The following is a 15,039-nucleotide window of genomic DNA, read 5'->3' as shown; positions in this document are numbered from 1 at the left end:
TGGACTTTGTTATTTTAAATCATATTTTTCTCTTAAGAGATTCTTTGTTTTCTTTTTTTTGCTTTTTGGAGGGCAATTGGGGTTAAGTGACTTGCCCAAGGTCACACAGCTATTTTGTTTGTGTGTGTGTGTGTGTGTGTGTGTGTGTGTGTGTGTGTTAAGTGTCTGAGGCCAGATCTGAACCCAGGTCCTCCTGACTCCAGGGCCAGTGCTCTATTCACTGTGCCACCTAGCTACCCAAGAGATTCTCTATTTTAAGAGACAATTTATGAAAAACAAATTAATTGTTCTTTAAAGATTTGCCAGAATTCACTTGAAAATCCATTTGCTCTTTGAGTTCCTTCTCTCCCTTCTCCCCAACCTTTGTAAGTTCATTTATGGTTTGTTCAATTCTTTTTGTTCTGTTAATCTGGTTACTTTATGTTTTTATAAATATTCCTTCATATATCAGTTTTGTTAGCATAATACTGGACAAAGAGTTTCTGCTAATACTTACCTTTTTTTCATCTGCTTCAGGTCTCTCCCCACTCCAATCCACCCTCCATTCAGACACCAAAGTGATTATCCTAAAGCACAGGTCTGACTATACCAACTATGCCTTTTATGCATGCATGCATGCGCGAGCACACTCTCACACACACACACACACACTCATAAATTTCAGTGGCTCCCTATTGCCTCCAGGATCAAACACAGAATCCTCTGGTTGGTATTCAGTTCCCTTCCTAACCTAGTCCCCTCCTACCTTCCCATTGTTCTTACACCTTGCTCCCTTCCTACACTCTTCAATCCACTGACACTGGCCTCCTGGCTGTTCCACAACCAAGACCCTCCACCTCTGATTATTTCCTATTTATCCTGTAGGTAGCTTTTTTTTTTTGTACACATTTGTTTGGTTAGTGTCTCCCCACCTTAGAGTGTGAGCCCTGAGGGCGGGACTGTCTTTTGCTTCTTTTTATCCCCAGTACTTAGCACAGTACCTGGCACATAGTAGGCACTTATTAAAAAATAATTGACTGACCATCATTTTTTCCATAAAAAAAAATCGTGGTAATTTGGTTGATCTTAAAAAAAAAAACCATTCAGTTAGCTGTGTCTATTTGAATCGATTTTTGCCCAAATTTTATTCATTCCTTCTTTTATTTTCAGAATTTTTCTTTATGTGCAGTTGTGGGGTTTTTTTTTTTCCTATTTCTTTCTTCGCAGGTTCCCCCCCACCACCACCACCTTTTGGTCTTTCCGTTTTCTCTTTTATTCATGAGTGTATTTGGAAAGATAAATTGTTACATAAGGATTGCTTTTCCTGAATTCTGAAAGTTTCGGTATGTAGTATCACTGTCAATTTATTTGATGAGATGATCTCTTCTTTTTCTGATCTGTCCTTTGTCCTTTCTGATTTCCAGTTCTGGCCCAGTGCTTGACAAGTAGTAGGAGCTCATCAAATGTTGATTGACTGCCTGACTGATTGGTTCTAAGGGGGCGGCCCCCCCTCCCCAACTCCTCTGTCACGATCTGCCTTCCATTGGCTGAATCAAGCCCCGCCTCCCGAGATGACGTCACCAGTCTCCTCCTTTCTGCGGTTTTCTCCTGGGCTCGGGTGTTGCGCATTCTGCAAAACGGGGCTGCAAGATAGCTTAAGCTCTATATTCGCCACTGCTCCCGGACCCCAGGCCTCCCTGATCCCCCGTGGGAATCTCCTGTGTGTGTGAGGTAAGTAAGGCCCCGAGGAGCATCCCCTTTACTCCCTCCCTTCCCTCCCCAGAGCCCCTAGGGGGTGTGCAAGCCCCCCACCCCACCCACACCCCCAGACCTCCGTCCAGGGCCTTTTGGACTTTACCCATGGCTGGATCCGCAGCTGGATGTGCCCAGGACTGTGTCTGTATGTCGTGAGGGATGAAGGTACCCCGGGAATGAATCCGATGATTTCCTCTCCCACCCCACCTCCCCTCCATCAGTCCAAGCCCCCTCCCCCTCCCCCAGCCCCTCCGTGCAGCGAGGCCCAGAAGGTGGGGCTGATGGGTGGGGGTGGGAAAAGAAGAACCATTCTACTAAATACCTCTTATTTTTGTACCTTTTCATTCATTCATTCATCCATTCTTATTCAAGATCAAATAAACATCCCCATGTACATAATGCAAAAAAAAAAAAAAGATTTTCCATACACCTGTTGATCTCTGCCATCTATAGCTTAATTTAAAATATATTTAACAAATTCAGTCTGTATTTTTCAAAGCTGCCAGTGCTTTCTGATTTTTTTTGTTCTTGTCCAGTTTTCTAATAGATGCGTCAGCGACTGTCTTTTTTTTTCTTTCCTCCCATCTCTGTCTTCTCTACCTCCCACACCCCACTTCATTAAAAAAAGAAAGAAAAAGATAACAAATTTGTAACAAATATGCATGGTCAAACAAAAAAAATACCCACTTTGGCTGTGTCTGAAAACGTGTCTTATCCTGCATCTATAATCCCTCACCTGTCAAGATGTGGGTCCCATGCTTCACCATCAGTCTTCTAGGATCTTAATTGGTCACTGCATTGATCAAAATTCTGAAGCCTTTCCCAAAGGCAAGCCCCACCTCTTTTAGGCTCACTGAAATGGAGGCAGAGCTAATAGAGCTCTGTGAGGCAGCAGGTATGGACACCTTCCCATCTTAAATACTTAAAAAGGCACAAAAGGATGGTTCCTATAAATAGGACATTTAACCAATTTAATTGGACTGGGAAGAATAATTCTTTTATTTTAGAGGTTTTTAAGAAATTATTTTTACAAGCATTTATTATTATTTCCCCACAACAACGACGACAACGATGAAACCCTCACAATATATATGCATGTTTTAGCAAAACCAAATCCCATCTTATCCATGTCCAAATAGGCAGGTGACATTCTGGATTTTCAGGCCATCAGCTCTGTGGCAAGAGGTGGGGAGCATGATTCAACTGTGGTCATCTGGACAGCATTACATAGGGCTCTAAAAGCTTTTAAAGGTTTTTTTCTCCCTATATTGTTCTCATCATTGTGTAAGTTGTTATAGTTCTGCTCACTTCAATCTGTATCAGATCTTAAGAGTTCTTCCCAATTTCCTCAGGAACTGTCCATTTCTTATGGCACAATCAAATATCATGCTGCCATTGTATTTATAAACCAGAGTTTAATTATTTCACCATAGGTGGACACCCCATTAGTTTCCAGTTTGGGGCTACTTCAAAAAGCCCTCCTATAAATATTTTTATACGTATGGGTCCTTTTCCTTTTTCTTTGCTCCCCATATGGTCTAAGCCCAGTGATGGTATAGATGAGCCAACATTTAGTAACTTTGGCGTCAAAATTATAAATTTTGTTTTCTAGTATGTCTGAACCAATTTGCATCACTTCTAGCAATGCTTTCATGTCCCTGTTTTCCTGCAGCTTCTGCAACATTTACCATTTTGCTCATTAATAAATAAACATTTATTAAGCACCCACTACGTGCTATCCACTGTGATAAGCACTGGGGATACAAATACCAAAAAAATGACAGTTCCTGTGTCAAGCAATTAATCCTCTAATGGAGGAAGAAAACACACACAAAAGAAAGCTGAGAAGTGTGTGTAAGGGGGAGGGTGTGGGTGTGGGTAAGGGTGTGATGGTTCCTTTTTCATCCTTGCCACCCAGTCTGATGGGTGGGAGGTGGAACCTCAAAGTTCCTTTAATTTACATTTCTCTGATTATTAGTAATTTGGATAATTTTAACCATATGGTTGTTGAGTGCTGGGATTTCTTCCTTTGAAGCCTACCTCTTCATACCTCTTTGATCATTTATCTATTGATGAATGGCTCTTAGTCTGATAAATTTTAATTGACTCCATGTATATATACATATATGTATGTAGGTATGTGTCTGTATATATGTATGTATATACATATATAAAGCCTTTAAAAGAGAAATTTGCTACAAATTTTCCCACATTAACCTTTTTCCCTTTTAATTTTAATGGCATTAGATTTGTTTGTGTGTTAGCTTTTTCAATTTTATACAGTTGAAATTGTACATTTTATTTTCTGTGATCATCTGTATACTCTTGTTTACTCACAACCTCTTCCCTTATCTATAGATGTGAAAAGGTCATTTTTTTCCCTGGCTCTTTGAATTTCTCCATAGTTTATAATATGTGCTCTTGGTCACAGTGGATGACACCTCAGACTCTCTTTGTGAAATGCTACACAATGTGGGGCAGCTAGGTGGCGCAGTGAATAGAGCACCAGCCCTGGAGTCAGGAGGACCTGAGTTCAAATGCGGCCTCAGACACTTAACACTTACTAGCTGTGTGACCTTGGGCAAGTCACTTAACCTCAATTGCCTGGCCTGCCCCCCTCCAAAAAGCAAAAAATAAATAAGTAAATAAAAATAAAAATGCTGTACAATGTAAATGATGTTGTCACGTGGACAGGGTTTTATTTTAGCAGGACAAAATGCATATAAGTGTTGATGGTAAAAAAAAAAAAAGGTACTGAAGCTACTGCCCACTCAGTTCCAGGATTAAAAATCTCAAGATTTCTAAAATGACAGAGAAGGAAACTTATTTCTACCTCAGAATCCCTAGAAGGCTCCACACTCTAAATTCATCCCATGATGCTATACTCATTATAGCATAAGGTTTTTACCTAGTGGACAGGTGGCACGCTGGTAGAAATTAGATGAAGTAAATACTTCTGTTGCACCTTGTGTCTCTTTTTGTTTTAAGATTGATGTAATCCCCAAACTGCTGTCAGCCTCTTGGTTAGAACAGTTGAAAAGAATGGAAAAAAGGTAATTGTACCTCCCTCAAAGAACCAACCTGCCTGAGGGATTATTGATAATATACAAAAATGCTGAATATTTGTCTGGGTTTGTTATATACGATGCTATGCTACTGAAATTGTTCATTGTTTTGGTTAGTTTTTTAGTTGATTTCTTAAATAAGCCATCCTGTCATCCGCATGAAGTAGTATTTTGGTTTTTTTTCTTTACCAATGCTTATTTCTTCAAAATGTTTTTGTATTTCTTCTGTGCCTTGAATTTGTAGTAAAATATCAAATAACAGTGGTAATAAAGAACATTTTTGTTTCACCCTTGATCACATTAGAAAGGCTTCTAACTAATCCCCTTTAAAGATTTGCTTGGGGATGGCTAGGTGGCACAGTGAATAGAGCACCAGCCCTGGAGTCAAGAGGACATGAGTTCAAATCTGGCCTCAGACACAACACAGAACTAGCCATGTGACCTTGAGCAAGTCACTTAACCCCAATTGCCTTACCTTCCCTCCTCCAAAAAGCAAAAAGAAAAATCTAAAAAAAAAAGATTTGCTTGCTCTTAGTTTTAGATATACTTCTCATCATTTTGAGGAGCTCTTCAATTATTCCTATGCCTTTTGAAAAACAGGAATTGGTGTTTTATCAGAACCTTTTTCTGCTTCTATTAAAATAAGCATATGATTGTGAGTTTTGTTATTAATATGGTCAGTTATGTTTATAGTTTTCCTTATATTGAGTTAGACCAACATTCCTGGCATAAATGCAGCCTGATCATAGCATATATTACTGTAGCCTCCTTGCTAATATTTTTTTGGAGAGGCAATTGGGTTTAAGTGACTTGCCCAAGGTCACACAGCTAGTTTTTGTGTTAAGTATCTTGAGGCCAAATTTGAGCTCAGGTCCTCCTGACTCCTGGGTCAGTGCTCTATTCACTGAGCCACCTACCCCCCCCCCCCAGTACCAGATTTTTTTTGATGATTACTACTTTGTAACACAGTTTGAAATCTGGCACTGCTAGGCAGCCTTCATTCACATTTTTTTCATTGTTTTCCTTGATATTCCTGACTTATTATTCCAGATGAATTCTGTTACAATTTTTTCTGTCTCTCTGAAATAATTCTTTGGTGGTATAATTGGTATGGCACTGAATAACTAAATTAATTTAGGTAGAATTGTCATTTTTATTATATTGCTTTGGCCTATTCATGAGCAATTAATAGTTTTCTAATTGTGTAGATCTGTCTTTGTGTAAAAAGTGTTTTGTAATTGTGTTCATATAGTTCTTGAGTTTGTCTTGCAGACAGACTCCCAAGCATTTTCTGTTTAATTGTTATTTTAAATGGAAGGTCTTTTTCTAGCTCTTCCTGATGACTTTTTGGGGGCAAAATATAGAAATAAAAATAATTTATCTGGGTTTTATATTCTGAAAACTTGCTGAAGTTGTTCATTGTTTCAACTAGTTTTTGAGTTGATGGTCCAGGCTTCTCTAAGTATACCATCATATCTTCTAGAGAGAATGATAGTTTTGTTTTCTCATTTCTTGCTCCTAAGCAACTTATTTTTCTTGTCTTATTGCTATAGCTACAATTTTCTAGTACAATATTGAAGGATAGTGGTGATAATGGATAGCCTTTCTTCCTTATTGGGAAGGGTTCTACTTTTTCCCCATTACAGATAATACTTGCTCTAAGTTTTAGTTAATTCATTTTATGAAAGGCTGCATTTATTTCTATACTTTCTGGTGTTTTTAATAAGAATGGGTATTGTAGGTTATGAAAAGCTTTTTCTATACCTACTGATATAATAATATTATTTTTGTTGTTTTTGTTAGTGATGTGGTCAGTTTTCCCAGTATTGAATCAGCATTATATTCCTACTATCACTAACACCTTGTGTTAGTGTATGATCTTTGTGATGTATTGCTGTAATCTCCTTGCTAATATTTTTTTAAAAAAATTTTTGTATCAGTGTTCATTATGGAATTTAGTCTATAGTCTTCTTTCTCTACTTTTGTTGTCCCCGGTTTAAACATCAAAACCATATTTGTCTCATAGAAGGAATTTGGTAGGACTCCTTTATTTATTTTGTCAAAGAGATAAATGTTTGTTAGAATTCACTTATAAATCCATCTGGTCTTGGAGATTTTTCTTAGGGAGCTAATTTGTTGCTTGTTCAACTTCTTTTTCTAAGATAGGGTTATTCAAGGATTGTATTTTGTCTTCTGTTCATCTGGGCTATTTATATTTTTGTAAATTTTCATCCATTTCATATACATTGTTAGTTTTATTAACATGTAATTGGGAAAAATAGCTCCTAATAATTGCTTTAATTTCATCTTGTTGGTGATGGATTCACCTTTTTTAATTTTTGATACAGGTAATTTGGTTTCCATCTTTTATTTTTAATCAAATTAGCCAATGATTTCTTGAATTTATAGTTTTTTCATAAAACCAGGTTCTAGTTTTATTTTATTATTTTATATTTTAGTTCAATGGTGGTTTTTTTTACTTTCAATTTTATTAATTTCTTCTGGTATTTTTAGGATTTTTATTCTGGTGTTTAGTTGCAGATTGTTCATTTTTTTACTTGCATTCCCAGTTCACTGATCTGCTCTGTCTCTTATTTATTGATGTGTTTAGAGATGTAAAATTTCCTTTAAATACTGCTTTAGCTGCATCTCACAAATTTTGTTGTGTTGTCTGATTGTTGTCATTGTATTTCCTCCCTCCCTGCCCCCTATACATTGCAAAAGTATTTATTTGGACTGACAATGCATGTTTTAATCTGCAATCCTCTACCCTTTAAGATATTTGGCTGTCAACCTCTTATCTCTTTCTTTCACAATGGTGAGACTGATACAAAATAAAGAAAAAAGAAAATAATGAACACAACTGATTGATATATTGTGATATTGTTTTTGATTAACAATAAATGGTGCAGCTGTGGGATATGATGAGAGAAAATGATTCAGGCTGTCCAGAGGTTTCAGATGCAGGGCTAGGCACCAGCATGGGACCCCTTTGTGCCTCACCTGTATAAGACCTCTGGTTTGGGGAGTTTTATTTATCCACTCATATCTTGACCTCTCTTTAGGTTGAGTTTCCTATTACAAGAGAAATCAAGTTATCTGTGATTAAGGAGTGAAAGGTAAAAAAAGGCTTTTGAAGGATATTCCAGCCCAAGCTGATTTGAAAGTCCAGTATAGATAATTTGGATGGATGATGATGATCATGGTTATCCTAGCTAGGACAGGATGTAGTTACTCCACTCCAGACTTTGTGGTTTGGTTTGGTTTTTGCTTTTTGGAGGGCAACTGGGGTTAAGTGACTTGCCCAAAGTCACATGGCTAGTAAGTGTGTCAAGTGTCTGAGGTCACATTTGAACTCAGGTCCTCCAGACTCCAGGGCTGGTGCTCTATTCACTGCGCCACCTAGCCGCCCTCAGACTTTGGTTGTTGCTAGCTGGAAGACTGGGCCAAAGAGAGCTCTTTCTGGGTATTGCTGGCCTGAGAGGTGGCTGAGGAAGGCTGGGGTGTGTCTTGTCTCTGGGCGGTCCAGCCAACTTTCAGTCAAAGCAAGCTCAGATGAGCCCTGTGGTATTATTGATTAACTGAATGAAAAATAAGGAATAGAATAAATGGTTATGAATTGAGAATATAAAATTTGGGAGGTGGGATGTTGTGGTTTTTGTCTCTCACTGTGCTCCCCATGGGTAATAAAGTGTCCAAAGATGACTTTATTCCCCCACCCCCAAGGGGACTGCCAGGGACTAAGTGTTACAGCTATACAGCCCTGCAAACCTGCAGATAATTGGCAGGAGGATTAAAATATCTGGAATTCTGGTCAGATGTGCAGTTTAAACTTAATTCATAGATTTATAGCCTAGGCAAAGATGAGAGCTTTCAGTGCTGTTAAGAGAGACCTGGGAATGGCAATTGGTCTCTATATCATATGATAAAGAACAGAGAAAGTTTCTCTTTCTCCCCACCCTATCCCCCTTTTCTGATTGCATTCATCAGGTGAACAGCAGAAGCAGAGGAAGAAGAACTCAGTGAAGTGAAGATTATTTGGGATATGATTGATACAAGGAAGTGTCAGTTAGAATATACAAGAACTAAGACAGGTGCAATTTTAAAAGGGTAATAATTTTTTTTAGGTTGTATGTATTTGCGTGTTGAATGACCCCTATAGAGATACATAGTAGGGCAGGCAAGAAGTAACATTTTGAACCTGTCTGTTTGTGTTTCCTGTGTCTGTTTTTCATGTGTCTTTCAGATGGTAATTATGCTCATATAGCTTACAAGGAAAAACTTTGCCCCAAAGTTAGCTCTCTATGACTTATTAGCTAATCTAGGTTTTTAAAAAAAAGATTCTGTTCTCTTCCCTCACATTTCTGAACTGTGGCTGAGTTCTTTTCACCCTTGTAAAGCTACACAGCTGGAAAAGTAAGGTTTTAATAAGTCATTGGGTTTAACAACAATATGTGGTAAAATTCTAAAAGGAAATATTCAGTGGAACCAGTTGATTGAAATGTAGGATTTGAGTAAAGAAAAGTTGTGTAGTCTGAGTAATTGCTTTAGAAGATCTGGATAGAGAAATAAAGGCAGGAGGGAAAATCTGGAAAGTAGATAAGAGGGTTTGGGGACACATCCTGTCCCTGGACAGTTGCTCTGGAAGCCCTTGTGCCAACTTCAGAAGGTTTGAGTATGTTGACAGAAAAGGGTTGAAAAAGTTTTGGCTCTAAGTGGGAAGGTTGTGTGAAACTTCAGGTGCTTATTTTATTGGGAACTATAGTAATACACACTTGCTATTTGATTTGGAAGTATATAGAGAAACAGTTCTAGAGGGCTAGGAGTAAACTGATAAGCAGTGGGTTCTTTCTGAGATTGTAAAACCCAAATTTGACCTCAATTAAAATGTGTTCTTAAGTGTGATAACTGGGATAAATTAAAACCTAATATCAGAATACCACTTTTATGATTTTTGGCAGTGAGTTGGCTGGAAATAGTGGACTCCATAATATCAAATGCTTGGAAAAACTAGCCCTTGTATAAAATATAATACTACATAATTAAAATTATGAATTGAGATTCATTACCATTTGGGAAATAGATCCTGGTGTAATTGAATTTATTCTGATTTGATTTTAGATGAAATGTGGCTCTTTTAATATGATGTTCATGATGCATCAAAATGTATTATACTATTTGGCATTAAGACAAATGGGGAAAATGCACGGATCTGAAATTTTGTTAATTGGGTGATCATAAGCAAGTTACTTCATGTTCTTTACCTCAGTTTAGTAATCTGTAGGAGGATAATAATAGCATCCACCTCCACAATGCCTGGCATAGGGCAAACACTGTATGAATTGTAACTGATACTATTATTTATTTAATTAGATATAATTGTATCATACATGATAACTTTATACAGATTTTAGGTGTGATCAGCATATAATTCCAATGGTGATAAAATTGTCTATATAAGGTAATTTGGAAATGCATTCAACTGAATTGAGGTCACCTGATTGTTAATGGGATTGTTTCAAGTCTCCAATATATACCATTGTTTATGGCATTGTTATGTTTCTACATTTTCTTACATTGTGAAATTGACAACCTGTTGAATCAATTATGTTACTAGAAGAACATTTCATAACTTAGATGCTATTAGAGTGTGAATTGAACAACTAAAAGAAGGTGAAAAAAATTGTTTGAAAACTGTTATGTTATCAGTCCTGCTAACCCTGTTTTATAATGACTTGTAAGTACAAGTTAAGAAAGTGGAAATTTCCATCATTGCCTATAGTTAAGAGGAAGTTATACCTAAAAGTACCTGGCTATCACTTATAAAAGTTGTAAGATTGTTACCTAAATTATTTGGGATTATTGTCATAATTTTAAAAGCCTAGCAAATATCTGCATAGGCATTTGAAAATGAAAAATTGGTAACTGATTATTGTGTGATAAATGGTACAAAGAAAAGACCTTATAGACTCCCCTTATCTTGTAAACTTGCCAGGTTCCTTGAAACCATCTGTGTAGGCAAGGTCATCAACTCTGGGAAAAGAGTTTTTTATGGGTTATGGAGTTCCTAAAGAATGATATTGGCTTATTGAGAATTTACAAGTCTGTATATAATATGGAAGTGATTTTTAATGATTCATCCTTATATGAGGATGAGTCTAAGCTCAAGGAGAAAAAGAAAAGAAAAACAAGTGAAGAATATTAAGTGAAATCTGTCATAAATGTGAGAACTGGTCAACTTTTATTACTTATGGCGACTCCATGAGAGTAAAATTAATTGTATCTAAATTAAGCTGTGATTAGTGAAACTTGTCATTTCAGATAAAAGCTTTTGGGACTGTAACTGATAACTGTTTTGAGTTTTGAATTCAGGTATATTATCTGATGTATCATTAAGTCAGTAATCCACCATTTGAGAGAAGTTCCACAAACTATTCAGAGGGAATGTGAACTTGAACTGTTACAGGTGGATGCCTGTATCTGGGAAAAAGTGGAGAATACAAGCTTGGCATAGCCTAAGGTAGGATCCTTCTGGCTCAGTTACACCATTGTGTTACTTCCTTTTAAACAGAAATTATTCCCACCTGGCCATTCCCGAGTCTGGCTATGAAGTGGCATTGTTATTGAATGATTGATTATCAACTCTGACTCTTACCTGAATGCTTTATCCTGCCATATATGTGTTGAGTCATTAAGGACCAGGTTTAATGCTGTTAGAATCATGCTGCTTTTTCCTTTTATAGCAAATTTCTATTATCAGAGCAAGTGATCAGTAGAAGTTATGAGCACAATGCAAGTACATATGAGCTTACTGTTTTCAGTCTAAATGTGTCGTCATTCCATATCCCAAAGAACTATGTAATTTAGTACTTGGGCTTGTCACCTGTCTGCTAATACTTAAATTGTCACATATAAAATTAAATACCTGTAATAGTTCATTTTTTTCTGAATGCTTTGAGAATAATTATGCAAAGGTAAAAGAAGCTTGTGAAATGAAGATACAAATACAATTTAAAATCATTATCTCATAGACTAAGACTGAAACACATCTGAGCTGCTATAATAAAATGCATGTGTGTAAGATCTGAGCTATTCAGCCTGAAATTACAGAAAATTTTTCTATATGCTAAACAACTTAGTAAATTAGTATTTGGCCCAGTCATCTGCCTGTTACAAAAGATATATATTTCTGTATAAAATAAGGTCCTTAAATGTTTCAGAATCATATAAGAATAATTTGATGTTAATGTAACAGTTTATGGGAGCAAGATATTATTCTACTGTTAGTTAAAATGGAATCAGAAACATTTTTGGTTTGGTTTGAAGATATGAATTTTAATGCAGTTTTTCTTAGAGGAGAGTAACTTATGGAATAATTTGTTTTACTCCAATGAAAACATGAATTTTATTTAAAACTCTTAATTAATATGGAAATAACACTTGTTGTTTCCTATGGTTCAATCATGTTTTCTTTAATAAGCAACTCATTGATATGCAGTTTGAAACTGATTACTTAAGTGCATGTCCACAAGCCATCCCAAGTCTTTTGCTACAATTGAAGTTAACATGGTAAATTTTATGTAAATGTATTTGTGTATCATAGCTCATCTTCTTATAAAAAGTGTTCTATAATATATGTTTTGATGGGAGGAGTAGATTCTTATCTATCTCTGCTCCTCCAAAAGGGGAAACTGAATAACTGAAGTGAATTGGAATTAAATTAAATTAAGTAGTATTTAAATTTAGAGTTCTAAAATAATTAACAGTTAAAATAAAATTATAAACTAAAAAATGAGTAAAAACATTCAGAAAACAAGATCAAATTAATACAGGTGGGGCGGCTAGGTGGTGCAGTGAGTAAAGCGAAGGCCCCAGGGTCAGGAGGACCTGGCCTCAGACACTTAACACCCACACACACAAAAAAAAACTAGCTGTGTAACCTTGGGCAAGTTACTTAACCCCAATTGCCCTCCAAAAGGCAAAAAAAAATTAATACATGTGTATGTATGTGTATATACATGTATATGTGCATATGTGTGTGTGCGTGTGTGTATGAAATGTGGAAAGTTTAAAGAGTTCTGTCTTCTGTGGTATTTAGAACATTTCATTTGTATTTGAATGTCTTATGTATATCAATGTAATAGTGATCCTTTAGCTAGTAGTTAACAATGTTTTTCTTTTTCAACAACAAATTTTTTTCCTACATTTCAACGGGCATAATGACAATCAACTAAGATAAAAGGTTATTTTACAAATGACAATATTTTAAAACCCTAAGAACTTGATAAATATTTATAATTAATAAATATTTGTTCAAATAAATGTTAACAATATTTACGTCACATAGAGAGTTTAGATAAAGATAGAAACATCATGGGGTATTTGTAACCTAAATTCTCTGAAGTTTCAGGTGAACTATGTGCTCCTAATTTGATGTTCCCCTTATAGTTCTGTTATTGATTAGATCAGAACCACAAGGGCCCAGCTGGTTTCCACCACATGTAGTAGTTGTTAGAGAAGTAAATTTTGTGACTAGTATGGAAATCTTGTATTGAGATCTGTTTTGTGAAAGATTTTAGCAGAAATATCTAAGGAGTCTTTACAAATAACTTTGAACCAGAAAGGAAATCCACTGAAGTGGTACCCCTGAGGACATGATATTTTCCAGACTGCCTGAAGAAGAAATGTACCAGGGACTGGATGACTGCATGGGACATCTGGGATCCAAGATGAAATGTATTGATTGAATAGATATTGGGAATGGTTACTAAATTGCAGTAAGACTTAATATTCATTAATATTGATGTCTATTTTATACCCCTTTGACTTTTATTTTCTTCATCTGGTAACTAAGTTCTCTCAATTTTCTTGATGTTATATGATTTTCCCCTCTGGATTTATTCCTGATTTTGAGTATTCTTACTATGTGCTTTGTTTATGGTTCTGGTTCTATATCTCACTTTTATCTGGAAGTATCCTGAATTAGCCTTAAGACATAAAAGTGCCCAAGGTCTCTTGATAGGTTTCTGCCTGTTGACCTTTATCCTTGTTAAGAGTTTCTTTCTCTTTCCTTCTGAGACTCTCCCCAGGTAGTATCCATAGGAATGTTTTAGCAAGTGTACACTCCGTGGTCATCAGCATACTCAGAGGTTGCCTTTGACCTATGAGTGCAGGGGAAGGGAATGTTAAGAGGTCCCCTAAACTTGTCTTTTATGGGTTGCCATATTTGAGTTGCCATATTTTCCAGAAACATTGGGTCTGGAATTTTCAAGGGGCATACACAAAGTGTGAAGGACAAAACCCCACTGAGCTAACATTTGTTGTTTATACCCCAAGCTAAACTCCCTGTGTGTCCTCAGGAATCAAAACAGGCACCAGTCAGTCTGCACCAGACTGAGGAAATGTTTCTGCAGCTGTGACCCTTGTCAATAAGCAGACCATCATATCTTCATGGTCTAGCAGTTCGTAAGGAGAAAAAAAAAAGTGCTGCTTTTGTCATTTTACATATTCATGCATTCTTCTCCCCTATGGGAGAGGGTTCTCTTCCTTTCCCCTACAACTTCCCCTTTCTCTTGTAGCTTAAATACAACACTTTCCCTGCACTGCTAGACTCCTTGGTATAGGGAGTTCCTCCATGCATGTGCCTTTCCTCTTGTAATAAATTCAGTTGCGACATGTGTCTCATGGATTTGTGATGATATTTTTGTTTAACAGTGTACATAATATGTGGATTATTTTTTTCTTTTTGTTCTGCTAAAGTTTTACTTTCCTCATTTGCTCCCCTCTTCTTTTTAATCAGATTATCTAAATGTTTATCAATTTCATAAGTCTTTTCAAAGGACCAGCCTTTCATTTTAGATATCATTTCTTGGGAGTATTTTCTTTTTTCAATTTATCTGTTTCTCCTCCGTTTTTTAATATCTTTGTGTTTATTTTAAGCATGTTTATTTGTTGGCTTTCTAATTTTTTTCAATGAAATGTTCATTATTCCTCCTACTTTCTGTATTCTTAAGGATATCATTTTTTTCCTCTCTGGGACTGATTCATCTACATCCTGAAGATTGTTATATATTGTTTCATCATTATCATTCTTTAAAATAATTACTTGTAGTTTTAAAATTTTGAACTTATTATTTAGGATTTCATTGTTAAGTTACAATTTGGTTCTCTGTGTTGTGTATGTGCTGTCTGAACTAATTATTATTTTTTTTAAGTTATGATCTGGGCAGAGAGGTGGGGG

The 15,039-nt window shown here is 36.2% G+C and overlaps 1 protein-coding gene across 7 annotated transcripts in view; it reads left to right on the top strand.

Annotated features, from left to right (window-relative positions):
• Positions 1-1,571: 1,571 nt before the first annotated feature.
• Positions 1,572-15,039, top strand: part of LOC138173612 (E3 ubiquitin-protein ligase DTX3L-like) — a 30,760-nt gene continuing 17,292 nt past the window's right edge. For 2 of the 7 annotated variants that reach the window (XR_011171458.1, XR_011171459.1), the window contains exon 1: positions 1,572-1,710. The gene's annotated coding sequence lies outside the window, so the exon portion shown is untranslated. The remainder of the gene's footprint in view (positions 1,711-15,039) is intronic. The other 5 variants (XM_069103654.1, XM_069103653.1, XR_011171461.1 and 2 more) reach the window with 4 other exon arrangements.

This window comes from Petaurus breviceps, unplaced genomic scaffold (genome assembly GCF_028583685.1).
Source record: "Petaurus breviceps papuanus isolate PSGF00001 unplaced genomic scaffold, PetGlider_PUasm1.0 611, whole genome shotgun sequence".
Taxonomy (NCBI): domain Eukaryota; kingdom Metazoa; phylum Chordata; class Mammalia; order Diprotodontia; family Petauridae; genus Petaurus; species Petaurus breviceps.
This window is presented reverse-complemented; position numbering and strand designations above follow the sequence as displayed.